Source organism: Papio anubis, chromosome 2 (assembly GCF_008728515.1).
Source record: "Papio anubis isolate 15944 chromosome 2, Panubis1.0, whole genome shotgun sequence".
Taxonomy (NCBI): domain Eukaryota; kingdom Metazoa; phylum Chordata; class Mammalia; order Primates; family Cercopithecidae; genus Papio; species Papio anubis.
The window spans coordinates 183,031,669-183,059,586 of NC_044977.1; the positions used below are offsets into that span (position 1 = coordinate 183,031,669).

At 45.5% G+C, this 27,918-nt stretch overlaps 1 protein-coding gene across 2 annotated transcripts in view; it reads left to right on the forward strand.

Annotated features, from left to right (window-relative positions):
• ST6GAL1 (ST6 beta-galactoside alpha-2,6-sialyltransferase 1) overlaps window positions 1-27,918 on the forward strand; it is a 144,801-nt gene that overhangs the window by 20,038 nt on the left and 96,845 nt on the right. For both annotated transcript variants that reach the window (XM_003895250.4, XM_021934969.2), the window contains exon 2: window positions 13,512-13,653. The gene's annotated coding sequence lies outside the window, so the exon portion shown is untranslated. The remainder of the gene's footprint in view (window positions 1-13,511; window positions 13,654-27,918) is intronic.

Sequence of the window (27,918 nt, forward strand, 5' to 3'; positions counted from 1 at the left end):
TTTGTTCTTGTTGTCCAGGCTGCAGTGCTGTGGCGTGATCTCGGCTTACTGCATGGAGCCTCTGCCTCCTGGGTTTAAGTGATTCTCCTGCCTCAGCTTCCTGAGTCGCTGGGAGTACAGGCACCTGCCAACATGCCCTGCTCATTTTTTGTATTTTCAGTGGAGACAGGGTTTCACCGTGTTGGCCAGGCTGGTCTCGAACTCCTGACCTCAGGCGATCTGCTCACCTCGGCCTCCCAAAGTGCTGGAATTACAGGCATGAGCCACCGTGCCTGGCTGTAATTCTTGACCATGACTCTTAAGTGGACATTGGTGTTGTAGGCCATGTCACTTCATTTTGTTGGTCCGTTGGTTCTCAACCCTGGCTGTCATTAGTGTTACTAGTGGGAATTATAACAAGTATTGCTGCCTGAATTCCTCTTAAACTAATGAAATCAAAGTCTTTGTGAGGTTGACCTGGGCATCAGTATCTCTTTTTTAACCTGTGCTGTTAATTCGGGTGAATGATGGTAGAGAACCACGACCATTCCTCTGTCATCTAGATGACTGTTTCACACCTTTTTATCTCTTTCTAACACCTTCCCCATCTTCCCCATCTTCCCACCTTCTCTTCTTCTAACACCTTCTCCATCCATACTGTCAGTTGATAACCTTGTTTTAAACTTACCTGAAAAAATAATGGCAGTTGGAAGAAAACTTTCATACCTTTTGTCTTGGTCCATTCAGGCTGTGATAACAAAATACCATAAGCGGTGGTTTATAAACAACAGAAATGTATTGCTCGTAGTTCTGGAGGCTGGGAAGTCCAAGATGAAGGCACTAGCGGATTCGGCGTCTGGTGAGCGCTTGCTTCCTAATTTACGGATGGTGCTTTTTCACTGTGTCCTCACATGCTAACAGGGTTCACTAGTTCTCCAGAGCCTCTTTTATAAGGGTACTCTATTAGTCCATGTTGCATTGCTATAAAGGAAAACCTGAGACTGAGTAATTTATAAAGAAAAGAGGTTTATTTGGCTCGTGATTCTGCAGGCTATACAAGCATGGCACCCGCATCTTCTTCTGGTGAGGCTTCAGGAAGCTTTTACTCACGGCAGGAGGTGAAGAGGGAGGGAGTGTGCCTAATTTTTCTGCTCCTGGAGAGAGTTGTCTGCATTTGCACCCTGCACTCCCGCTTCTCTCATTCTCAGTTAAACTCAATATAATCAGTCTTTTGTACCCATCACACCACCAAAACCATACCGTTTAGGCTTACCAGTGTCCTCTCTTGCCAAATCCAGTGGTCACATCTCAGGCCCTATCTTGACTGATCAGCCGCTTTTGATACAGTTGACCATTCCATTCTCCTTGAAATAGTTTCTTCTCTTGGCTTCTGGAACATCACTGTCTTTGCTTCTCCTCTTCTCTCACTGGGTTCTCCTTCTCAGTTTCTTTTGTTGGCTCATTTTCTTTTCTTTTTCTTTTTTTTTTTTTTTTTGAGATAGAGTCTCACTCTGTCACCCAGTCTGGGGTGCAGTGGCGCAATCTCAGTTCACTGTAACCTCTGCCTCCTGGGTTCAAGCAATTATCTGTTGGCTCATTTTTACTTGGTCACTGTGGAGTGCCCCTGGGAGTGGCCCTTGGACTTGGCCTCTTCTCTGTCTCCTCATGCCCTGGCAATCTCATATCATCCATTTACTGACAACCCTCAATTTATATTTCCAACCCACACCTTTCCCCTGAATTCCATGCTCAGATATTCAACCATCTACTTGATAAGTTTCCTTAGACGTCTAATATGCATCTCAAATATGACAAGCCCAAAATCGAACTGCTGCTTTTCTCCCTAAAAGAGCCATCTTCATTTCAGTGGACAACAGTTTCATCTTTCCATCTTCTAGGGCTTAAACTCTGGAGTCATTCTAAATTCTCTTTCTCTCATGTTGCACCCACTCTGTTAGCAAACCATGTCAGCTGTGCTTTCACAATAAATTAAGAAACCAACTACTTACTCAATTCATCAAATTCCTGTTGGTTCAGGACAGAGACCTGTTTCTTCTCTTAGAATCGTTTCATAACTGAGCTTCCTGCTTAGAATCTTGTGGTATGTTCTCAAAACAGTAACCAGAGTGATCATTTTAAAAGTTGTAGCAATATGTCGTTCTTCTGCTCAAAAAACCAACAAAGGCTTCCTCTTTTACTCAGAGCCAGTTCTTAGAAAGGCCTACAGGGTTCTGTGTGACCCAACCTTCAGACCCTGCAGACTTCATCTGCTGCTCTTTTCCACCCCTTCATTCTGCTTCACCTCACTGAGCCTACTCCTCAGACATAAAGCACACTTTGGTCTCAGAGCCTTTCCACTGCTTCCTCCAGGCAGGACACCTTCCTTCATGTATCCCATTGTTTCCATCTCTTCTTCAGGTTTCTATTTAAATGTCACCTTGTCAAACAGGCCATTTGACAGCCTTATATAAGATTATAATCTCGTGCCTGTCTCCTCCCACCGTCATACTTGACTCTCTCCCTTTTATCCCGCCTCGCCTTGTTGCTCTTCAGTAGCGTAGGTGGCCATCTGAGTTATTACCCTGTGTCTGTTCTCACTAGGAACTTGTTTCCGTGAGGGCAAGGATGTTATCTCTTTTGCTCACAGCTATTTCTTTAGGACCCAGAGCAATGCCTCAGGAATCAGAGGCATCATCCACATTTGTTGGCTGAATTTAACAAAATCCTCACAATGACACTTCAAAATTAGTTGGAATAACCCAAAATTTGTACATGAGGAAACTGAGACACAGAGAGGTTTTTTAAAATTTTATTTTATTTTATTTTATTAAGTTCCAGGATACATGTGCAGGATGTGTGGGTTTGTTACATAGGTAAACATGTGCCATGGTGGTTTGCTGCCCCTATCAACCCATCACCTAGGTATTAAGCCCCACATGCATTAGCTCTTTATCTTGATGCTGTCCCTGCCCCAGGCCCCCTGACAGGCCCCAGTGTGTGTTGTTCCCCTCCCTGTGTCCATGTGTTCTTATTCTTCATCTCCCACTTATAAATGAGAACATATGGTGTTTGATTTTCTCTTCCTGTGTTAGTTTGTTGAGGATGATGGCTTCCAGCTCCATCCATGTCCCTGCAAAGGACATGATCTCTATTCTTTTTATGGCTACAGAGTATTCCATGGTGTATATGTATCCCATTTTCTTTATCTAGTCTATCATGGATGGACATTTGGGTTGATTCCCTATCTTTGCTATTGCGAATAGTGCTGCGATGAACTTATGCGTGCATGTATCTTTATAATAGAAGGATTTATATTCCTTTGAGTATATACTCAGTAATGGGATTGCTGAGTTACATGGTATTTCTGGTTCTAGATCCTTGAGGAATCACCACACTGTCTTCCACAATGGTTGAACTAATTTACATTCCCACCAACAATGTAAAAGCAATCCTATTTCTTCATAGGCTTATCAACATCTGTTGTTTTGTGACTTTACTAATTGCCATTCTGACTGGCATGAGATGGTATCTTCTTGTGGTTTTGATTTGCATTTTTCTAATGATTCGTGATGTTGAGCATTTTTTCATATGTTTGTTGGCCACATAAATGTCTTATTTTGAGAAATGTCTGTTTGTGTCCTTTGCCCACTTTTTAATGGGGTTTTTTTCTTGAAAATTTGTTTAAGTTCCTTGTAGATTCTGGATATTAGACCTTTGTCAAATGGATAGATTGCAAAAATTTTTTCCCATTCTATAGGTTGTCTGTTCACTCTGATGATAGTTTCTTTTACTGTGCAGAAGCTCTTCAGTTTAATCAGATCCCATTTGTCAATTTCTGCTTTTGTTGTAATTGCTTTTGATGATTTTGTTGTGAAATCTTTGCCTCTGCTGATGTCCTGAATGGTATTGCCTAGATTTTCTTCTAGGGTTTTTATAGTTTTGGGTTTTACATTTAAGTCTTTAATCCGTCTTGAGTTAATTTTTGTATAAGGTATAAGGAAGGGGTCCATTTTCAATTTTCTGTGTATGGATAGCCGATTTTCCCAGCACCATTTATTAAATAGGGAATCCTTTCCCCATTGCTTGTTTGTGTCAGGTTTGGCAAAGATCAGATGCTTGTAGATGTGTGGTCTTATTTCTGAGACCTCTATGCTGTCCCATTGGTCTGTGTGTCTGTTTCTGTACTAGTACCATGCTGTTTTGGTTACTGTAGCCTTGTAGTATAGTTTGAAGTCAGGTGGTGGGATGCCTCCAGCTTTGTTCTTTTGGCTTAGGATTGTCTTGGCTATATGGGCTCTTTTTTGGTTCCATATGAATTTTAAAGTAGTGTTTTTTTCTAATTCTGTGAAGAATATCAATGGTAGTTTAATGGGAATAGCATTTAATCTATTAATTATTTTGGGTGGTATGGCCATTTTCATGATATTCATTCTTCCTGTCCACAAGCACAGAACGTTTTTTCATTTGTTTGTGTCCTCTCTCTCTCTCTCTCTTTTTTTTTTTTAAGACAGAGTCTCACTCTTGTTACCCAGGCTGGAGTGCAGTGGCGTGATCTTGTCTCACTGCAACCTCCACCTCCCGGGTTCAAGCGATTCTCTTGCCTTGGCCTCCTGAGTAGCTGGGACTACAGGTGCCCGCCATCACGCCCAGCTAATTTTTGTATTTTTAGTAGAGACGAGATTTCACCAGGTTGGCCAGGATGGTCTCGATTTCTTGACCTTGTGATTCACCCACCTCAGCCTCCCAAAGTGCTGGGATTACAGGCATGAGCCACTGTGCCCAACCTGTGTCCTCTCTTATTTCCTTGAGCAGTGGTTTGTAGTTCTCCTTAAAGAGGTCCTTCGCTTTCCTTGTTAGGACTATTCCAAGGTATTTTATTCTCTTTGTAGCAATGGTGGATGGGAGTTCATTCATGATTTGGCTCTCTGCTTATGTTTTGCTGGTGTGTAGGAATGCTTGTGATTTTTGAGGCACAGAGAGGTTAAGCAAGTTTTTCAGAGTAACACAGCTTGCTGGCATAGAACTGGGACTCAAATCTGCCAAGTGACTGTGTCCTTAGATCGTCTGTCTGTGGAGCCTGGCCTTCCCCCTGCACCCACATCTCAACTACCTCATTTTTTTTCATATCTTGTTGCAAGCAGCCGGCCCCACAGAGTGAGAAAAATCCCTGTGAAATATGTCCCAAGTGTGACTGGAGGTGTAGGAAATGCATACACAAACAAGCCCTTATCTGCAACTTTCAAGTCCAAAAATTTGTGAAAGTGAAGCTTTATTCTTAACCCATTTGGTGGCGAAACCTGATTTGGACTGATGTGAGACTCCTTATAAATCTATGCCTGTAAAATGTGTGTGTGTGTGTGTGTGTGTATTTTTTTTCTTCCTGGTAATTAGTATTTCCTTTAAGGCTCTTTCCAGGAACATGCTCAGTTTTAAGACCTGATTAAGATCAGGCACAGCAGGCCAGGCTAAGAAGGGCATATGTGAAACGCCGTTCTATACCAGAGGGAATGAGGGAAAGTCTACACGCTCACCAGTGAGGCCTCTCGCTGCTCCCAGCACTTTTTCTGCTTCTGTCACACGGTGCTGGATACTAGAGTCAGATTCTGCTTTCCCTAGTCATGAGGCTAGAGGAGTCTTTCTGCATAAACTTAACAGCCCAAGAGAAGAAGCCTATAGATATTGATATTTAGGGTGTTCCAAACAAAATGTACAGCTGACTCACAATCACCCTCCCGTAAGATCCACCAGCTCAGAGGTACTGATCATGCACACAGAACGTCCAGTCAGTTTTTAGTGTCTCACTTTTCAATTTAAAAAGACAGCTAATGATAACCAGATATTTGAGAAACGTTTGAAACATGAAAGGCAGAAATTAAAAGAGACAAACAACAACACTAGAAACTCACAAGAAATAGAGGAAATATAGGGAGCAGAAGAAAACGTCACAAAACCTGTAATTACTAGCCTAAGAGAGATAAGAGAATGTGTTACATTAATAAAATAAAAGCAATGTGCAACAAAGAGGAGTATTCAGAGACTAAGAAAGAACTGGAAATTAAAAGTGTGATAGAAGAATAAATCAGTAGAGGGTTTGGAATATAGAATTGAAGAAAGCTTACGGAACCTTGCAGAAAGTCAAAGAAAGAAAGAAAATGTGCTGGGTGTGGTGGCTTATGCCTGTATTCCCAGAGTTTTGGGAGGCCAAGGTGAGTGGATCATTTGGACCCAGGAGTTTGAGACCAGCCTGGCCACATGGTGAAACCCCACCTCTACTAAAAAATACAAAAATTAGCCAGACATAGTGGTGCATGCCTATAGTTCCAGCAACTTGTGAGGCTGAGGTGGGAGGATCACTTGAGCCAAGGAGGTTGAGGTTGCAGTGAGCTGATGTTGTACCACTGCACTCCAGCATGGGCAACAGAGTGGGACCCTGTCCCTCCCAACTAAAATTAAAGAAAAGAAAAATAAAAAAGGATTATTCTAAGAAGCCCAACATCAGAATAGTAAGACTTGCAGAAAAAGAGAATAGAGACAATGAAAGGGAAAATTTATTAAAGAAATAATATAAGAAAAACTTTGAGAACTGAAGGACATTGAAAAGCCCACTTGAGTACCCGGGGCTATGACTTGAGGAAAAGACACACGCCGGAAGAAAAGCTTCTCGACAGGAGATAATTCCCCCCAAAACAAATGGATGATATATAAGAATAGAAATATGATTGACATCATCTATCTCTACAGAAGCTAGGAGACAATGAAGCCATTCCTTAAACTCTGAGAGGATAGTATTTCCAACTGAGAAATTATACCCTGACAAATTCTTAATCAAATATGAGGGTGGAATAATGGCATTTTCAGGTATGGGAAGTCTCAATGATTTTTATCTCCCAGACAACCTTTTTTGAGGAATCTACGATGCATCTGTTTCTCCAAAGCCAGAGAGTAAACTAAGAATAAATGGGATCTTCCTTTAAGCACAGAGAGCAACCACTTCAGGTTGAAGGAGGAGAATAGAAGGTTCCAGAAGGGAGATTTTTAAGAATTAAGAAAAAGATGAGTACATAACGGTATATTTGGTGTACTGTGATGAGTTTTATAATTTTGTTGGAATGTTGAGGGCTGAATTTGTGACAAGTACATAGAAAGTTAAGCAAACAAACAACTGAGGCAATAATGGACTCTACAAATGGCAACTAAGAAATGTACATGAAAGGAATTAATCATAACACCACACATGGCTCAGCTATGAACAATAATTTATCTGGTTGTAATAATGTAACTTAATAATTACTTGACAAAATAATGTAACTTAATAACGTAGCTTATTAGTGTTGACTTAAAAATGCTATAACTACTGGGAGAATGTGGGACAGGAGAGGTGGTATATGGAATGGTGGTAAGGAGCTAAATCCTTATTTTCTATAATAGGAAGTCTATGAATAATATCTAATATTGAAAAACTATAAGCATGCTATTTAGATACACTGAGATGACTCTGGAAATAGATACAGGAGTTGAAAGACAGAATTAGGGATGTGGAGGGTGGGGCAGGGCCTGCTGTTTCTCCTTACAAGCCTTGCAGTACCACTGAACCTTAAAAATCACAGGTGTGTGTTGCTTTGATTTGAAAAAGGGCTCACTGTGCTGGGCGCTGTGGCTTATGCCTGTAATCCTAGTATTTGGGAGGTCGAGGCTGGTGGATCACTTGAGGTCAGGAGTTCGAGACCAGCCTGGCCAACATGGTGAAACCCTGTCACTACCAAAAATATCAAAAATTAGCCAGGTGTGGTGGCAGGTGCCTGTAATCCCAGCTGCTCGGGAGGCTGAGGCAGGAGAATCATTTGAACGTGGGAGGCGGACGTTGTGGTGAGCTGAGATTGTGCCACTGCACTCCAGCTGGGGCAACAGAGTGAGACTCTGTCTCAAAAAAAAAAAAATAATAATAAAAATAATAAATAAATAAAGATATAAATAAATAAAGGCTCAGTGTCTCCCCCTGTATCCAGATTGGCACCTAAAATAGGCATGCAATCAAAGCTGAATAATTGTTTGCTCTAGAGAACATATTAACACCACCATCAAATAAATGTGCAAAGGCACCCTCCTTTGGAAATTTTGCATATGGCACTGGCAGAAGAACTTCCCTTTTCTGGTTCTCTAAATGCAGACACCATTTCTCTTTTTGTCAGAGCTCACCCATGTCCTCACTGTGCAACTCATACTTAGTTTCAGCTCTTTGCTGAAATCTCTTGGCCTAGCACTAGAGGGAGGATAAGGAAAAGCCCCTGGAAGGCAGCTGTGGGAGGCAGCTTTGTGTGTGGAACTCTGGCTTAGTCACTTACCTGCTTTGTGCCTGGGCTGGTCACTAAAGCTGTCGTCACCTCATCTGAAAATGGAGAAAATATTCCTTGCTTCATAGGATTGTGTGAGGAACAAATGAATAACTTAGTACATAAAGCGCCTGGCATAATGGATCTTATCTTGGCACATAGTAGTTGCTAAAAAAAAAATTGAAATTAAAAATAAATGAACATTTGTGGTGAATATTATTAGGTCTAGAACAGGAGCCCCGTCATGTTGGGTCTGGGCTCCCCACATGAACCATCAAGAAGGGATGTGAGCCCTGGGAGAGGAAGAGGGGGACAGAAATAATCCGGGAGGTCTCCTTATCTTAGCAGACGTTCTTATTGTGTTTTGGGTGCAGTGTCTTCTGATTTGACTGCTGTGTTCAGCAGATTTGTAGAGACCCAGATTCTGAAACGTTTTATGCACAAGGATCAATAAAAGCTCTTAGCTTATTTAGCTTCCATATTCAAACATCATCAGGACCATTGCTCACATCTCCGACAATGTGGAAGAATGGCTCCAGGGTTAAAAGGGTTATCTCACCCTAAGGCTCCAGTGTACTGAGTGGGGATTGCTTCTTGAAGCCAGGGGCTTGGGGCCACAGCCTTACTCCTGTGACAGGTGAACCTGTTTTCTGACTCAACATAGAGCCCTTGAGCAATGGTTCTGCTTTGAGGGGCTGGGCCATGAAATTCTTGACTCAATTTATGAACTTCTTTGGGTTCCTTGGTACCTGGTGGGCTCTCCAAATCCTGGTTCTGGGTCTGTGGTCGGTGCCTCACACATTGTACACCTACTTCAAGGAAACGCTTGCTGGAGGCAAGAAGGAGTCACTGCGCCCAAGGCAGCCTCTCTCATTTAGCCACCCTCTTCCTTAGAATCATCTTCTGTGTCATCTAGGTGCTTCTGGGTCTAAGGGTGGAGGAGAAAGGGGATTGGCTGAGCTGCTGCCAGGGGCTCTAGGGTTGGAGGACAGTACAGTGCCCCAAGAGATAAAGCAGAGAACAGGCCCTGAGCACAAGGAAGGAGTTGAGCACAATCTTGGCTGACTGGGCCTCAAGAGGAAAGTAGAGAAACCAAATCTGGATGTCAGGCCCAGTGACCCTTGTGGGATAGGAGGGAGCTCAGAGAGCAGAACTTGTGGTGACAGATTACAGGGGGTTGTGAATTAAGTGGAAACTGTGTTAAAGCGGCCAGGAAGCATGTGAGTAGGTAGGAGGCGTGCAGAGCCTATGATCAGCTGAATCTGCAGTGCCCAGTATGGCAATAGGAGGAAGTTATATAATCTACTTAATAGAAAAAAAAACAACTTTAGAATTTAAAATAGAAGAGTCATCCGACTACACTGTAGCAGTCTAGCCTGGCCCTATCAGTAGATTTTTGTTTTCTTTTTTTTTTTTTGAGATGGAGTGTCACTCTGTTGCCCAGGCTGGAGTGCAGTGACACTATCTCAGCTCACTGCAACCTCCGCCTCCTGGGCTCAAGTGATTCTCCTGCCTCAACCTTCCGAGTAGCTGGGATTACAGGCGCCCACCATCACGCCTGGCTAATTTTTGTATTTTTAGTAGAGGTGGGGTTTCACCACGTTGGCCAGGCTGGTCTTGAACTCCTGACCTCAGGTGATCCACCCGTCTTAGTCTCGGCCTCCCTAAGTGCTGGATTACAGGCATGAGCCGCTGCGTCTGGCCTCATCCAGTAGATTTTGATTATCTATCTAAATTCAGCTACAAATTTGAGAAAATTTTTTTTTTGTTTTAAAAAGACTTTGAGTGCTTACAATGGATGGCCCAAACCCTGCCCAAGACATGCACTAGGCCATAGGGGAGCCCCCAATCTCACTTAGAGCCCCCTTAGGCTTCAGGAGCCCCAGCTAGCTGGGACCCCAGAGCCCATTTAAACCAAGCTCTTGCACAAGATGAAGAAATCCAGGCCCATGTTAACTCTTTCCCTGCCTGGGCCTCACAGGCTGGGTTACTTGCAGCACCTGCCCTCAGTACCACGCCTCTAGTTTGCATAGATTTGCTGTGGTGAGCAGAGCTGGAAATAAGTCCTGCTCTTTCCGTTCTGATTTCCCAGCCCAAGATTGCTGCAGCCTCAGGGCCTTGGAGAGACTGTTGTACGTGGAGCAATTTGGTTGCAAGAAGCAGAGACACCCTCCCAAATTGAAGGGGTAAGGGAGTGCGTGCAGGAGTAAGAAGTATGCACAGACGAGCCTCACGGCCACTGGACTCACTACATACCCACTGTCCTGGGCCTGCATGGTGTCCTGTGACCTCTCCCTGGGCCTCTGCCCTGCTCTCTTTGTAGGCCAGCTTCCTCTCCTTCCATAGAGCCCCCTGTAGCTCCATCGCTTGATCTTTTTTTTTTTTTTTTTCCCGAGATAGAGTCTCACTCTGTCGCCCAGGCTGGAGTGCAGTGACTTGATCTTGGCTCACTGCAACTTTCACCTCCTGGATTTAAGCAGTTCTTTTGCCTCGGCCTCCTAGAAACTGGGATTACAGGTGTACGCCACCATGCCTGTTTTTTGTATTTTTAGTAGAGACAGGGTTTCACCATGTTGGCCAAGCTAGTCTTGAACTCCTGACTTCAGATGATCCTCCCGCCTTGGCCTTCCAAAGTGCTGGGATTACAGGCATGAGCCACTGCGCCCGGTCCTATCACTTGATCTTGTGCATGGCATTTGCCTGTCACGGTTCCACCAATACCTTTCCCTTAACTCCAGGGTCTACCACCAGCTGACTAGAGTTTGTTTTCATAGTTGCAATTTTGAAAAAGTGTCAGATTGGCCCAGCTTCCTCATGTATGGATGAATTGTCTTTAAGTCAGAGTTCTACTCTTTGTCCATCAGGGGATGTCCAGGTGAATGAGTAGGTGGGGTAGGGGCAGGGTAGGCAGGTAGAATGATGTGCCTAAATATTGGAGATCTGCAAACCGTTTTCCAAAGGACTTAAGAAGCATGAAAGGAATCCCCCATTCCCTCATGAATTGCAAATTGCTATGACTGGAGTGTAGGGTGCATGCGAGTGGCAGGGCACAGGGCGGGTCAGCTGGAAAGGGGCATGAGACAGGTCCCCAAGGCTTTTGCCTGGGTCACAGGGCTGAGAAACCTAGTTATCTGTGTAGGTGAATTATCCATCTCTCACTGAAGGTGTGGCCTGGAGTGAAAGGAAGGATACAAGAGGCTGGCTAGGGCGAGATGGAGAGTGGGGTCTTCCTTCCTGTTAAGGAGGCAGAGCAGTCAGCCCAGTAGTGCCCACCCCACTCCCACCCCAGGAACACTTTGCTCTTGTTTCCCGAGGAAGGCTCCTTGTGGGTGGCTCCTAGCTGACCACTAGCTCAGCTGTTTGCCTGTTAAGACCTCTTCCCTGACTGCTCTTCTTTCCCCACAGTGACCTTGGCTCGTGGTGTTTTGTTAGCATTAATTATAAAGGCAGCAAAGTGCTCAAGGCCTCAAGCAACTTTTTCTTTTTCCATCTCACTGGATGCCTTTGTTGTTTGCCCTGAATCTTTGTGAGGTCTTGACGTTACCACCCATCGCATGGCTCACTTCCGCTGCAGTTCTGTCTGTCAGCATCTGCTGCCTCATGGGATGACTCTTGTTTCTCTTTGTATCGAAGGGTTTCTTTGCCCTGGACACTGTCCTTGTGTATCTGTCACTCCCCTGTCCCTCCATGGGTTTCTCTTTCTCTCCTTACGAATTATCATTCATGTACCCCTCTTTCCTAAGCTTGATTAGCGGAGTTCATTTAGCATAGTGGGTCTTATCTTAGGCTGGGGGTGAGCTGAGTGTGAGCATGAAAAATGAAAAGTCAGACTTTGAGAACTCCACCTTCATTTCCACTAGAAATGGTTACCCCGGGTGAATGAGGATGTGTGGGTGAGGGAGGGGCTTGGGGGAGAGAGGCGTGTTAGGGGAATGGGCACATTTCTTCATTGCTGGGAGCAGTTTCTATGGTACCGGTAGTGCTGAAAGTAGCATGCCAAGACTGTTCAGAAGCCGGAACAATTTGGAAAGTCTTTGACCCAGCACAATTTTATTCCTAAGACTGTCTGAGGAAAATAATCGTGGGGATCCCTGGAAGATTTTGTTTCAAACACTATTTGCCATTAGCCAAAAACAAAACAAAACAAAAGGTTGGAGGTGACTTAAATGTCCAGCCTTTGAGGGTTGGGTACAATTTATGGTGTAGCTATGTGGGGTACTATACATGGCTCACTGGAGACCCATGGTACCTATATACCATGTAGCCATTAGAACGATGCTGCTGAAGATTACTTAATGACACAGTACTTACTAAACCATGCCCAGCTTTATTACATCTTTATAAATAATCTGAAAAATACAAACAAGAAACAGGCAGAGTATGTTATCTATAGTTATCTTGGATGAAGAAAGAATAGGTACATTTTGTCCTTTTCATTTAATTATATTTTCTAGAATTTATAGATTGAACATACATTTTTTTGACACAAGGAAAAACAATTACTTTAAAAACAAATGCTCTCTATTCAGACAACTATAATAATATATGGGTTGAAAATTTAGAATCAGTTAAAAATGCTTCCAAAATGAATTAGAAATTAAATTCACTTTTTTTTTTTTTTGAGATGGAGTTTAGCTCTTGGTGCCCAGGCTGGAGTGCAATGGCGCGATCTTGGCTCACTGCAGCCTCCGCCTCCCGGGTTCAAGCGATGCTCCTGCCTCAGCCTCCCAAGTAGCTGGGATTACAGGCATGAATTCACATTTGTAACAGCATAAACAACATACTATAGGTCAAAGGAGACTGTGAACAAGTTTGATGTAGTTGTTGATTGAAATCCATTGTCTGCAGGCCTTCTCTAAACACAAGTCTTGGGCCCTATCTGTAGCTTTCTAACCCTTGCTTTCTCTTACCATGAGTAGTGTGTAGCACAACGATTCCATGACTGTAGTTGAGTTTGCTTTGCCTAATCTGCAACTCACTCTCAAATTGTACAGCCCCAGAGGGATGAGTCTGGGTGAACATGTAGCTGGTTTAGGTCCTGGAAAGGAGGCTGGCTGCCCCAGGTGAGGGCGGTGGTTCTGAAAAGGAGCACCGGCGACCAGAGCTGGCAGTGGGAGGAGCAAAGACTCTTTCCTCCTGGATGTATTAACCTACGTGCTTCTGGTAAACTTCGCTTTGTTGTTGTTTTTTTCCCCCCTGCAGGCGAGGGGGGAGCCAATTGCACAGAGCTTTGCAGCCAGCAGTCCAGGGAGAAGTGGTGAATGTCATGGAGCCCAGCTGAGATGGACTGGCCCCCTTGAGCCTGTCCCAAGCCCTGGTGCCAGGTGTCCATCCCAGTGCTGAGGTAAGACCCCTTGAATCCCAGCCTGAGGAAGAGACGACACAATGCCTTTTTGCAGGGGCAGGAGGCAGAGGGCCTTCTCAGGAAATAAGGAGCAGTTAGTTTCTGGTTCAGTTAAACCATCTGCTTCAGCCTCAGCCCATTGGGAGGCAAGGTCATTTGGTGGCCAAAGGCTTCTGGTTTGTCAGAGCAGGTCTTTTGGAATCTTGATGGGAGTTGTATTTTCTCAGTTGCTGGTGAAATTCGAATTCCCAAGGGAATAAATGTATCCTTCAGGTAAGACTGCACCAGATTCAGGTGAATGCTTAACTTAAATATACCTCCTCTGCTCTGCAGGGGAGCTCTTGGGAAACACACACACACACACACACACACACACACACGCGCGCACGCGCGCGCTTGTGCTACGCTCTCTCTCTCTTTCAACCCAAGGGTGACGGAGTCACAAATTATGCAGAGAGGTTATTCCAAAACATTCTGGGAAGCTCACTAAAAATTGATTTTAATGACCTAGATATGTTCTGATGATAAAGGTAATATATGCTCATAGGATGATTGGAAAAATACTGTTGTGGAAGAAAATACAATATATCTGAAATCCTGCCCCTGTTAACAATCCTCCGGGTGGTTTTCTATTAAGGTTACTCTTTAAGCTTCCATAGGATGTTGATTTGTCCTGCGTGGAGGTGGAAAGGTGAGGCAGAAGGAGAGCTTGCCCCCCCTAATCTGGAAACTCTCTCTGTTTCCCAATTTTTATATATTCAAGAATTTTGCAAACTGCTTGTTAAAAATGATTAAAAACGATGGGTGGATTGAAACTGACCACGATGGGAAAACTTATGCCACGGAAATGAGCAAGTGCCACAACCCAAGGCCTTTTCGTTTTAGAAATTCTCATTAGATAAGCAAGCTGCTGGTTTCAGGGCTTACTCTACCCCAGGCTGTGGGGCATCCTGCAAACCACTTCCCTTATGCACCCCTTCATTTCCTCACCTGTGAACGGTAGGTGCCCAGTAACATGAGTTGCATGAATAAATGAACGTGAGATTTCCGTCATTATTTCATACAACAATCGTGAGGGTCCCATAAAATCATGAAAATAGAAATGTTTTTGCATCCAGTGAGCCTCCCTGCCCCTGTAGAGAGGGGCCTGGTTGACTGGGCAACCTTTGGTTTGGTGGTAGAGAGAAGTTGGCTGCATTTCCCCCTTTGGCTCTGGCTCCTTGGGGAGCCTTTGGATTACTGACACTGTTTTATAAAGGCAGATGAAAACCGACCACTGACTGACCAACATCTGGGGCACATTTCCTTCCCGGAAAAGTCAAGAAGTTGGTCAGAGAAGTGTGAAAAGGGAGCCTCAGCAATGCAGGATGTAAGAGCCGGAACTGAAATCAGAGCTTTTGACTCATAATCTCTAATGCGGGTGTAGGGGACTTCTTGCCAAATGTGAAATTGCAACAAAAGCCTCTTTCTTCAAAGCCCTGCTGTTGCAGCAGATTAGAGCTAATAAATTAGCATAACGAAGTCCCAGCCTCTGTCCCCCTCCCTCTGCTTCCTGAATCTCTTCATGTGTCCCAAAGGAGGGATAGGGAGCGGGTGGGACATCCGTTAAGCACCAGTTTATCTTTGTAGAACTGTAGGTTCAGAAAATTATAAAGGTGGTAAGGTCTACAGAGTCCATCTGGTCCCACACCCTCATTTTAAGAACCCCAGGCCACTGAGCTGGTGATTACCAGTGCCTGAGGAGAAAGTACGTACTCCTGGGAGGAAGGGAGCTCAGGTTGAGGGGTGGAGGATGGAGCGCTGCTCAGGAGGCTGCCTCATCATGGAGCTTACGTATAACTGGCAGGGAACATGGTGGGTGGTCTCCAGGTGCCAGCCCTGCCTCTTCCCTTCCTAGTCCTTCCCCCGTATCTGAAGTCCCAGTGTACTTACTTCCTGAAGTACCTCTCTAGTGTGTTTGGACTTAAGGCCATCAGAGGCCTGGTTTTCTGGTCAGCAAAATCAACTAAGATCTTATTTTTTATTTTTTATTTTTTTTGGATGGAGTCTCACTCTGTTGCTCAGGCTGGAGTGCAGTGGTATGATCTTAGCTCACTGCAACCTCCGTCTCCCAGGTTTAAGTGATTCTCCTGCCTCAGCCTCCCGAGTAGCTGGGATTATAGGCATGTGCCACCATGCCGGCTAATTATTTTGTATTTTTATTTAGAGACGGGGGTTTTACCATGTTGGTCAGGCTGGTCTCGAACTCCTGACTTCAGGTAATCCACTCGCCTAGGCTTCCCAACGTGCTGGGATTACAGGTGTGAGCCATCGTGCCCGACCTAACTAAGATCTTATTCTGAGAACCTTTAGGTCCATTTATGACAAAGGGAAGGAAGGGAAGAGGCTGTTGATTGAGCTCGTGATGGTTCCCGGCAGTGTTTTGTGATCTGTCTACATTATCTCATTTAGTTCTGCGATGAGCTAACAAGGTATCTATCCCATGTCACGGATGTAGAAATTGGGTCTCCCAGAGGTAAAGAGACTTCTGCAAGATTTCACGGCTCATAAGCAAAAGAGATACACTAAGGCTGTCTGTGACCTCCACAGCTTCTCAAAGCTAGTGAGTGCTTTTTATGGCAAGCACCTGCCCACGTGGTAGTTCCAAAATCCAGTTCTCCCGTCGGGGAATATCATTCCATCTCAGATGCTCTGTGAACAGCTGCAGCTCAAAGTGCTTGGAGCTTTTACAAAATGCTGCACTGTTCCTTTCAAACCCCAAGGGCTCTTCCTTGTACAGTAAGATAGCACCAGAGCTGGGAGCATTTAGAGAGTGCTATAGTGCAGTCCTCTCATTCAGCTGATGCCCCAGGAGGTGAGGCCCAGTGGCACTGGGCCCCCAGATCTCCCCGCCAGTTAGAAGCAAGGGGCATCTCAGTCTCTGGACTCTCAGAACTGTTTCCGGGGAAGTGCGCAAAGACAGATATGCTTACTTTTCCTCTGCGACTCGGGAAGAGATTATTCCTCTGGCTAGAGGGATTGAATTCAGTTCCACAGATACTTACTGAAAGCCTACTATGTGCCCTGCCAAATATCTCAGCTTGTTTGGGCAAGAAACTCTGGCCCACACTTGGACATACAGATCTGACAGGGACAAGAGGAGGAGCTTCCATACTTCAAGGCTGCTTAGGACCTTCTCTTTTCCATCCGCTCTGTCACCACTCATGTCCAGCCTTTCCTTCGAGAACTCTAAAGGGAGAAATGATGTCTCAAGTAGCTCTGTGTCCGGCGTTCCCAGACTCCTGAAGAGGTGTTTTGTTTGTTTGTTTGTTTGTTTGTTGTTGTTGTTTTTGTTTGTTTGGTTGGTTTTTTTTAGATGATGTCTCGCTCTGTTGCCTAGGCTGGAAGGCAGTGGCACAGTCTCAGCTCACTGCAACCTCTGCCTCCCGGGTTCAAGCGAGTCTCCTGCTTCAGCCTCCCAAGTAGCTGAGATTACAGGCGCCTGCCACCACACCTGGCTCATTTTTGTATTTTTAGTAGAGAGGGGGTTTTGCCATGTTGGCCAGGCTGGTCTCGAACTCCTGACCTCAGGTGATCCACACGGCTCGGCCTCCCAAAGTGCTGGGATTACAAGTGAGAGCCACTGTGCCTAGCCTGAACACAGAGTTTTAAGCGCTTGACTTGCTAACTGGGGCACAAACCAGCAGATGGGGGAGGGAGTCAGGGTCTTTGGAAGAGACTTGCTGAGGCACAGGGCTGAGGGGAGGAGGAGGCAGAGTGGCAGAGGGAGTAATTTGGGGAGGCACTGCTAAGTGGAGGTGATGCTCTGCCTTCAGCTTTGGCTCAGCAGGGCACTCAGAACGTGAATTAGACCCGAAAGAGCTCTTTGGAAGGCTTGATCGTTAGACATCTATCTTTCACTCGAGGAAATGGAGGCCCAGAAAGGGGAAGGATCTTGTTTGTAGCATGGGAGGAAGTGGAGTCTGTTCTGCTGACTGTCTGGTCAGGTCCTTGACACAAAACCGCCATGGCACTAGAGGCCAGGGTGTCCTGGGGAGCAGGCACAGCCCTTCCTGCCTTAGCCCATCTGGCCCAGGATGGGCTGACTTTGGCTGTTGGAGGTATTTGTGGCAGTGGCAACCCAAGAGGGAGAGGGTGTCATTTCAGTGATGCCGGAGATCTCTTGCAACCCCAGCCCCTCACTCTCCTTTGGAGCCTTCATAGAGGTCTTGCTTAGGCCAGGGAGTTACAGGTTGGGAACTTGTGGCTTCAGGTTGGGAATTTGCCACTGTAGAAAGGCATCACAGTATGGAGAAAAGGGCCCAGCTTTGAAGCCATTTGACTTGGGGCTGAGCCTGACTTGACCATAGCTGCATGACCTCCCTACTTTCTGACCCATTTCTGACCCGCTCTTCTGACCCAGTTTCATCATCTGTAAAATGGGCCAAATAATACCTACCTTTTCCCCACAAAGTAGATGTCTATTAGATGGTACCCATTAGTCTTTTTTTCATATACCCTTATTGAGGTGTAATTGACAGACAAAACCCTACACATACTTAAGTTGTACAACTTGGTGAGTTTTGACATATGTATACAGTCATGAAACTATTCCCACAATTAAGTTAATAAACATAATGATTACCCCTAAAAGTGTCCTTCTGGGCTTTATCTCTCCCTCCTGCCCCCTTCCATCTCCTGCCCTCCAGCCCCAGGCAACCACTAGACTAAGCTGCTTTCTCACACTATAGATTCGTTTGCATTTTCTGGAACTTTATGTAAATGGAATTATAGAGCATGCATTTTTTTTCCATTCAGCATAATTATTTTGCTGTTCATCAATGTTGTGTGTATCAGTAGTCCTAGTTGTGGATATACCACAATTCATTTATCCAATTACTTGTTGACAGACATTTAGATTGTTTCAAATTTTGGACTATTAAAGCCATTAGAGTCATTTGTGGAAAAAAATGTTGTGGGACATAAGTATTTATTTCTCATGAGTAATCTCCTAAGAGTAGAATGGCTGGGTCATATGGTGGGCGTTCGTGTAACTTTTAAAGAAGCTGCCAAACTGTCATCTAGAGAGTGGGTACCATTTTATGTCACCACCAGCTGTGTACTAGAATTCCAGGCACTTCACTTCCTTGCCAACACTTGGTATGGTCTATCTTTTTCTTTTTCTTTTTTTCTTTCTTTCTTTCTTTCTTTTTTTTTTTTTTTGAGACAGAGTCTCACTCTGTGGCCCAGGCTGGAGTGCAGTGGCGTGATCTCAGCTCACTGCAACCTCCGCCTCCGGGGTTCAAGCGATTCTCCTGCCTCAGCCTCCCGAGTAGCTGGATTACAGGCGCTTGCCACCATGCCTGGCTTATTTTTGTATTTTTAGTAGAGACAGGGTTTCACCATGTTAGCCAGGCTGGCGTTGAACTCCTGACCTCAAGTGATCCGCCCGCCTCAGGCCCACAAAGTGCTGGGATTACAGGTGTGAGCCACAGCGCGCAGCCCATCTTTTTCATTTCAGTAGGTGTATGGTGATATCTCATTGTGTTTTTTTGTGCATTCCCATAAACACGAATGATACTGAGCTTCAGTGTATGTGCTTATTTGCCACCTGCATGGCTCCTCTGGTGAAATGTTTAGATTTTTTTGCCCGTTTAAAGAAAATTGGGTTGTTTGTCTTCTTATGATTGAGTTGTAAGGTTTCCTTATATGTTCTACAGATTAAGTCCTTTACTGGATATGTTTTGCAAAATTGTTCTCCAATTCTGTGGCTTGTACATGACAGGAGATGAAAGCAAGTAAACTAATTATTGCAATTCAGCTGAATAAGTGTGGTGCACAGGAAGTGCAGAGGAATAGCCGTGATCTCAGGATGGGGAGTCAAGGAAGCTTCCTTAAGGAGAAGCTATATGAATTGGAACTTAAAGGAAATGAAAAGTTATCTAGGTGAGGGAAGGGTAGCCTCAGTAGACGTCCGTACGTGCAAAGACATGGAAATAGGAAACGTCATGGCACACACAGTGCTGTGAATAATTTGACCTGCTTGGCACACCAGGATTTTGGAGCAAAGAGTCAGGACTGGAATCCCAGTTTTCTTACTGGCTATGGCCTTTTCTTTTTATTTAACTTTTTATTTGGAAACAATTGTAGATGGACAGGAAGTTGAAAAGATAGTACAGAGACTCCTCGTGCATCCTTCATTTAGTTTCTTATTTCTTCTTACATAATTATAGTATGATATCAAAACCAGGCATCTGAGATTGGTACAACGTGTGTGTATAGTTTGTGTCATTTTCTCTTGTGTGTAGGTTAGTATAGGCATCACTAGAATCAAGATAGAGAACTATTTCTTTTTCTTTTTCATTTTTTTTGAGATGGAGTCTCGCTCTGTCACCCAGGCTGGAGTGCAGTGGTGTGTTCCCGGCTCACTGCAACCTCCACCTCCCGGGTTCAAGCAATTCTCCTGCCTCAGCCTCCTGAGTAGCTGGGTTTACAGGCGCCCACCACGCCTGGCTAATTTTTTTTTTTTTTTTTTTGTATTTTTAGTAGAGACAGGGTTTCACTGTGTTAGCCAGGATGGTCTCTATCTCTTGACCTTATGATCTGCCCACCTCAGCCTCCCAAAGTGCTGGGATTACAGACGTGAGCCACCGCGCCCGGCAGATACAGAACTATTTTATCATCTAAAAGGTCTTCCTTGTGCTGACCCTTTATTGTCACCCTGTCCCCACCTCTGTTTTTCACCTCTATAATTTTGCCTATTGAGAATATTCTCTAAATAGGATCATACAATATACAACCTTTTGAGGTTAGCTTTTTTGCACTCATCATAATGCCCTTCGGGTCCACTAAAATTGTTGAATTTATCAATAGTTTGCTCTTTTTTTAAAATTACTGAATAGTATTCCGTGGTATGCATGTATCACAGTTTAACCATTTGCCTATGGAAGGGCATTTTGGTTAATTTCAGTTTTTGGCTATTACAAGTTAAGCTGCTATGAACAATTGTGTTCTGATTTTTGGGTGGACATACATTTTTGCTTCTCCGATATAAATGCTGAGGAGTTCAATTGCTAAGTTGCATGGTGAGCATATTATTTTGCTTTTGAAGAAACGGCCAAACCATTTCATAGAGCGGCTGTATCACTTTACATTCCCACCAGCAACATAATCCACTTCCTCCACATGCTTGCCAGCATTTGGTGTTGTCACTTTTTCTTAACTTTAGCTGTTCACTTTTTTTTTTTTTGACACAGAGTTTCGCTCTTGTCGCCCAGCCTGGAGTGCGGTGGCGCTCTCTCGGCTCACTGCAACTTCCACCTCCCAGGTTCAAGTGATTCTTCTGCCTCAGCCTCCTGAGTAGCTGGGATTATAGGTAGCTGAGATTACAGGTAGCTGGTATTACAGGTGTGTGCCACCAAGCCTGGCTATTTTTAAAAATATTTTTAGTAGAGATGGGGTTTCACCATGTTGGCCAGTCTGGTCTCGAACTCCTGACCTCAGCCTCCCAAAGTGCTGGGATTATAGGTGTGAGCCACTGCGCCCGGCCAACTTTAACTGTTTTAATAGATGTGTAGCGATATCTTATTGTGGTCTTAATTTGTGTTTCCCTAGCAGCTGGCTGTGTGCCTCTCTTTCTGCTCCCCCAGTCTAGCTGTCTAAATCTAGACCACAGCCTATGCTCCTTAAGCATGAGAAGCAAGAGGACTTGGTGCTGACAAACTCCCATCATTTTCAGAGCTGCCCCAGAAATTTGACTTCCTTGTTCTTCAGCCCAGTTCACCAGTTATAGGAAATCTTTTGTCATTGTCCTGGGGGACGCATGAAAAGTGATGTTTTATGGAGCTGTGTATTTTTCCAGGGAGGATTGGTTTTGTTCACAGATGAGCAAACAACCTGTAAGTGCTGATTTTTTACTATGCTTTCCACCCTATTCCTCCCTGGTGCCGGCGTGCCAACATCTCTACTTACTGGCAGCCGAGATGAAGAAGCCTCTAGAGCTGGCCCAGGAGGACTGTGTTCTCAGTGTTTAGAAGTCATACAGTACCAAGGGCAGCTGCCATGGCCTCAAGCCTTCCCTAGCTCAGCATCTTCCACTCTTTCCTCTTCCGGATGGAGAGGCAACTTCAATGCACTGGGGAAAGAAACGAACAATGACAGCAAATGATATTGCACTTCTTATGGACCAGGCACTAAGTGTTTTATGTATATTAATTCATTTAATCCCCATGACAACCCAAAGGATTGGGTACAATTTATAACTCCATCTTATAAATGAGGAAACAGGCATAGAGAGGTCTCATAGCTAGTAAGTTGGAATTTGAACCTGGGGAGTATGACATCCAAGTCTGTCCTCTTAGTCATTATGCTATGCTACCTGCTCTTTCTTTCTTTCTTTCTTTCTTTCTTTCTTTCAGATGGAGTCTTATTCTGACACCCAGGCTGGAGTGCAGCAGAGGGATGTCGTCTCACTGCAACCTCTGCCTCCCGGGTTCAAGCGATTCTCATGTCTCAGCCTCCCAAGTAGCTGGGACTACAGGCACAAGCCACCACGCCCAGCTAATTTTTTGTATTTTTAGTAGAGACAGGGTTTTGCCATGTTAACCAGGCTGGTCTCGAACTCCTGACCTCAGGTGATCTGCCCGCCCTGGCCTCTCAAAGTGTTGGGATTACAGGCGTGAGCTACCACACCCGGCCACTGCTTGTTACTATGTGTACACTACCTGCACTAGGGTGGATAGAACCTCATGTGGCACACACGTGATGCCATATAACATGGCTCATGGGTTCACAGTGCCCAGCACAGGAGCATGCACATAGTAGGTGTTTATTTAAAAAGTTGATTGAATGCTGAATGAGTGAGCAGGCTCTCTTCACTGACGCACTGAGGTAAGGCACATACTCCGTGTTTGATTTCAGTGCAGCACTACCCTATAGCTGGGCAGACACCTTGGTGTCTCCCCTTAGGAGCATGTGGGAAGAAGAGGAGGATTTGCCGTGAGCTTTCTCTGGGGCAGGAGCAGTTTGGGATGTTGAGATGGGAAATGGAATATGGAGAAGTGAGTGTATTTCCAGGGGGAATGAAGCGGTCTTTGGAGACCTGCATTGGCTGTGGGCTGCCCAGATGTGAGTGGGCTCAGGCCCTGGATCACTGCTGGGAAGATACTGTTCTGTTTTATTTATTTATTTATTATTTATTTTTATTTTTGAGATGGAGTTTTGCTCTTGTTGCCCAGGATGGAGGCACTGGTGCAATCCCAGCTCACTGCAACCTCTGCCTTGCGGGTTCAAGTGATTCTCCCACCTCAGCCTCCTGAGTAGCTGGGATTACAAGTGCCCGCCATCATGCCCAGCTAATTTTTGTATTTTTAGTAGAGACAGGGTTTCACTATGTTAGTCAGGCTGGTCTCGAACTCCTGACCTCAGGTGATCTACCTGTCTTGGCCTCCCGAAGTGCTGGGATTACAGACGTGAGCCACTGTGCCTGGCCCTCTTCTGTTTTCTGAGTCTCCTGTGCACTCAGGGCCAGCTCACATACACTGCAGAAAGAGGCTGGAGGAGGATTATACAGGGGACCGGACCTTGGAAGATAGCACATGATTGCACTGGCCCTCAGATTTTCAACCCCCTGCCTGTGCAGCGGTAACCTTGACTACATTGTAGGGACTCCCATCCACTTCATCTCACTCTTGCCCATCAGGGGTGTCTGGGAGAGAAGTTTCTAGCCTGACAGATCTGAGTTCCAGTTGCAACGCCTCAGTTGCCTCAGCTGTAGACAGAGCAATAATAATAGCCAGTTTGTAGATTGTTGTGAGGGTAAAGTGGAGAAGTGTCTTAGGGAGTGTTGGCTCCTTCTCCTAACTCTTTGCCTCTCCTCCTCTCCTGGAGGCCCTAATCATGAACACCCAGCTCTAGGGCAGTGCTGCACTGAAAGAAAACAGGGCACATGTGCCTTACCCAAGTTCAGTCAGTGAAGAGTGTCCATTCACTCATTCAGCATTCAATCGACTTTTTAAATGAACACCTACTATGTGCTTGCTTCTGTGCTGGGCACTGTGAACACATGAGCTATGGCACTTGACCTCCTGGAGCATGTGGTCTAAAGAGAGAGAGGCAGATACTAATTAAATAGTAACATGATCAAATGTGAAACCATGAATTGTGGGGGTTGCTGTGGAGGAAGCTCTGTGGTGCTGTGTAAATGAACAACAGCCTGGGAAGCCAGTGGATACCTCCTCAGGAAAGTGATTTCAACCTGGGGTTTGACTCTCTAGCTTTGGGCCACTGGAGAGGCCAATGTGGAAGGCTCGGTAGGATCAGTCCACTTCGTGCTGTATTCTGACTCTAGGCTGACCAGGCACCTGGCCACCCCAGGGCCCTCATCCCTGCTCCAACAGCCTAGACTGTTCCGTGAGATTACCCATATCCAACCATTTGCAGGTGCTGCGGATACTGCAGGAACCGAGACTGAGCTTGGATTCCACACCTTACAGACCTGGAGCATCTTTTCTGTTGTTTGTTTTCGGGTACGCTCATAACTCAGTTTATCACTCAGCTGAACAGAGTGAGCCACCGTGGTGGTTTTGATCATCATACAGATATTTAAGGACAACTTTATTGAGGTACAGTTTATATTCCATGAAATCAACCCATGTTAAGTATACAATTCAGTGACTTTAAATAAGCTCACTGAGCTGTGCAGTTGTCACCACAATCCAGTTATGGAACATTTCCGTCGTTGGTTTGGTCAGCTTTAGATGCAAAAGACAGGAGAATTATGTTTGTTTTTATGGGGTTAGTTCTGCGCTCCCAGCAGAAGATCTCATTAATTAATTAATCCAATTAGTATTTACTGAGAGCCTGGGGGGCCCACAGCAGGGCTGGGTGCAAAAGGGAATAAAGAAATTAACAGGTGGTGGGGGCTTCTTCACTGTGGCTGATGAGCTTCCCACTGAAGATACACGTTAAGTGTAGCCTAACTTGCCTGCTCAGATGGAGTTCGTGGCAGCTGCAGGCCAGTTTTCTGCTTGCTACCCTGTAGCTATTATTTGAAGGCAAGGCAAAGGCCTTCTTTTGCAATACCTGATATTGCAGTGAATTATCGACTGAGCAGACAGAGAGAAGTGTACTCGCCAACATCTGCAAATAGCTCCAGGCTTTGGCAGGCCTGGATGCAGGATCTTGGAAGAGAGGAGAGTGGGTGTGCTGTTTACAGTGCAGATTTGACAGGTGAAATTGGGGCGAGGGTGCACCGAGGGAGGAAAGGAGTGCAGGCAAAGTCAGGGCCAGCAGCCAGGGTGAATCCAGGGAAGTGGGTGCCTGTGTGCACAGTGGGTGTTGCTTGGAGGCTGGGGAGTGAGTGGGAGTACGGCCTTGTGTACTAGACTGAGGCATTTGCACTTAATGGAGTAAACATGGAAAATGCAATTTCAGTGTCTGAGGAGGAGCTTAATGACTCAGAGCTGGACTTCAGGAGATTAATCTTTGGTGAGGAGGTAAGAAGCGAGGGACAGCCGGGCATGGTGGCTCATGCCTGTAATCCTAGCACTTTGGGAGGCCGAGGCGGGTGGATCACCTGAGGTCAGGGGTTCGAGACCAGCCTGGCCAACATGGAGAAACCCCGTCTCTACTAAAAATACAAAAATTAGCTGGGTGTGGTGGCACATGCCTGTAATCCCAGCTACTTGGGAGGCTAAGGCAGGAAAATCGCTTGATCCTGGGAGGCGGAAGTTGCAGTGAGCTGAAACTGCGCCACTGCATTCCAACCAAGATCACACCATTGTACTCCAACCTGGGCAACAGAGTGAGACTCTGTCTCAATTAAAAAAAAAAAAAAAAAAGCGAGGGACATGTTGGGACACTGTCGTGAGGGTCCTAGTATTAGATGACGTGGACCTGACTTGGACAGGGGCAGTGAGATAAGGAAAGAAGCACATGGGAGAGAAAGTTCTGCCATGTGAGGGGGAGTGATTCTTCTCTGTCCCTGAGGTCTATACCTGCCTGGCCATCTGCCTCTTGCCGTTCAGCCAATCTCCCTCTGCCTGGCCACAACCGAAGCTTCCCCACAGTGTGTTCTCCCATGGCTTCTTTGTACTCTCCCATCCTCTTCTTCCCTCTTTTTCTACTTCTCTTGCCCAGGAGGGAGGAGAGGATCCAGCGAAAGAGACGGAGAGAAACACAACGCTGTACCCACGAAAGGCAGTGCCAGGGTGGGCAGTGGAAAGAGACTTCCAGAGAGGGTGGCTGGCGGTGCCAAACGCCACAGAAGTGAGTGAGGCTGGCACTGAAGGAGATCTGGGGGACTCAGGATTGGGACTAGGGTGAGACCTTCGTTACCTCATCCCAATCCTGGCCCCAGGGGGAACTGGGGACCTCAGAGAAAGCATTAGTTTACAACAGGCTGGACCAAGTGTGGGACTGTTTCTTCCGAGGACAGCCTCCCATAGGAAGCTGCCTGAAACTGCTCGGGGCTCACTGATCTCCTTCTTCTCCACCCCAAGACAGCCCCTCAGGGTCTCCATGGGCTTGCTGGAGTTCCTGCACACAATATGAAAACCACAGATCAAATTCACCTCCCCACATCCTGCCACAGAGAATTCTGAGACCCAGCAAAGTACCTGATTTGTCCAAGGTCATCCAGTGAGGTGTGACCTTGTGGGTCTTCCTTTGCTTTCCTTTGCTTTCCTTTGATTTATCATCTTCAGTTGGTTTACGCTCCCCTTTTATTCACCTTCCCCTAGCCTTTCCCTCCTCCATAAGAATTGACAATAGAGAGTTGATGGTTGAGGTCTGATTTATAGCTGAAGATTGAGGTCAAATTTGTAGCTGAAGATTAAAGTCCATTTATTGATTGCCTCCTTCTACCAAGCATTGTTTTAGAGGTGTTTACGTACATCATTTTATTTAATTCTTTTTTTTTTTTTAATTTGAGATAACATCTCGCTCTGTTGCCCAGGCTGGAATGCAGTGGCACCATCTCGGCTCACTGCAACCTCCACCTCCCGGATTCAAGTGATTCTCCTGCTTCAACCTCCCAAGTAGCTGGAATTACAGGCATGCACCACCACGCCTGGCTAATTTTTTACATTTTGGTAGAGACAGGGTTTCACCGTATTGGCCAGGCTGGCCTCAAACTCTTGACCTCAAGTGATCCGCCTACCACAGCTTCCCAAAGTACTGGGATTACAGGCGTGAGCCACCGCGCCCGGCTTTAATTCTTATAAGACCCTTTCAAAGTAGGTGTCATTACCCCATTTTCCTGATGAAGAAATAGAGGCTCCTAGAGACCGAATGGCTTGCTTACTTTGGATAGTTACTAACTGGTGCTGCTGGTTTATATTCTCTCCCCACACACGTATTTCTTCAGTCACTCATATTTACTGAGTGCTTTAATGCCAGGCACTGTTTTAGGTGCTGATACAATATGAATAAAGGACACAAAAATCCTGCCAAGACCTTCTCCATGTGTCGCTTGCTTGCGAGGGGAGATCGGCTTGTTCTTTACAAAATCTCCTGTGCTAGATGTCTTAGGGCTGGGTAGAGCAGCTGCTGTGTTGATTGGCTATTGCTAAGATGAAATTCATGGCCCAATTTGCTCCTCAGCCAGCAAGGCATATGGACTCTTTCTCTCCGCTCCCGGGGGGTCTCTGAAGCCTTCTGCTGAAACTGCCCCTAGGCGAGATAGTTTATTCTGTAAGGAGTGCGACTGTAGCTCCCTCCCCCATGGCTTCTCCCCCATTTCTTTGCTTTTATCACCAGCGGTTTCCCTCAGCCACCACCCCTAGCAGAACCCTGATTTAGTTCCACGATTTAGCTCTGATAAAGGCGAGCTATTTTGGCTTCCTCTGCCCTAAGCCCCAGTGAGAATTTGGACTCAGTGTTTTTCACTTGTCATTTTAGACTGTTTGCCAGAGTTTGCGGAAAAAGGCCTGTATTATTAATGCCCTTGCCGGGAACAGCTGCACCCTGCCAGGTTGTCATGTGAGACCTCTGAAAAGCTCCGAGCTACAAGGCCCGCAGCTCTCCTGGGCCCACTGGGTCAGGTGGGAAATGTGATCCTACAGAAACTGCAAGCAGCCAAGGAGGGCGGAAAGCAACTTGGAAGGAACTGATCAGAGTCTCACGTAGGAGATGCAGCCGTCCTGGGAGCGGCTCGGGAGGCCTAATTCCATCTTGTGCCTCCGGGGGCCTGCTATATTTGAAGATCTTTTAGCCTAAGGGATTTTATCACGTCATATAAAAGACACATAAGATAAAAATGAAGATATTAATAATCAGTTTAATAAT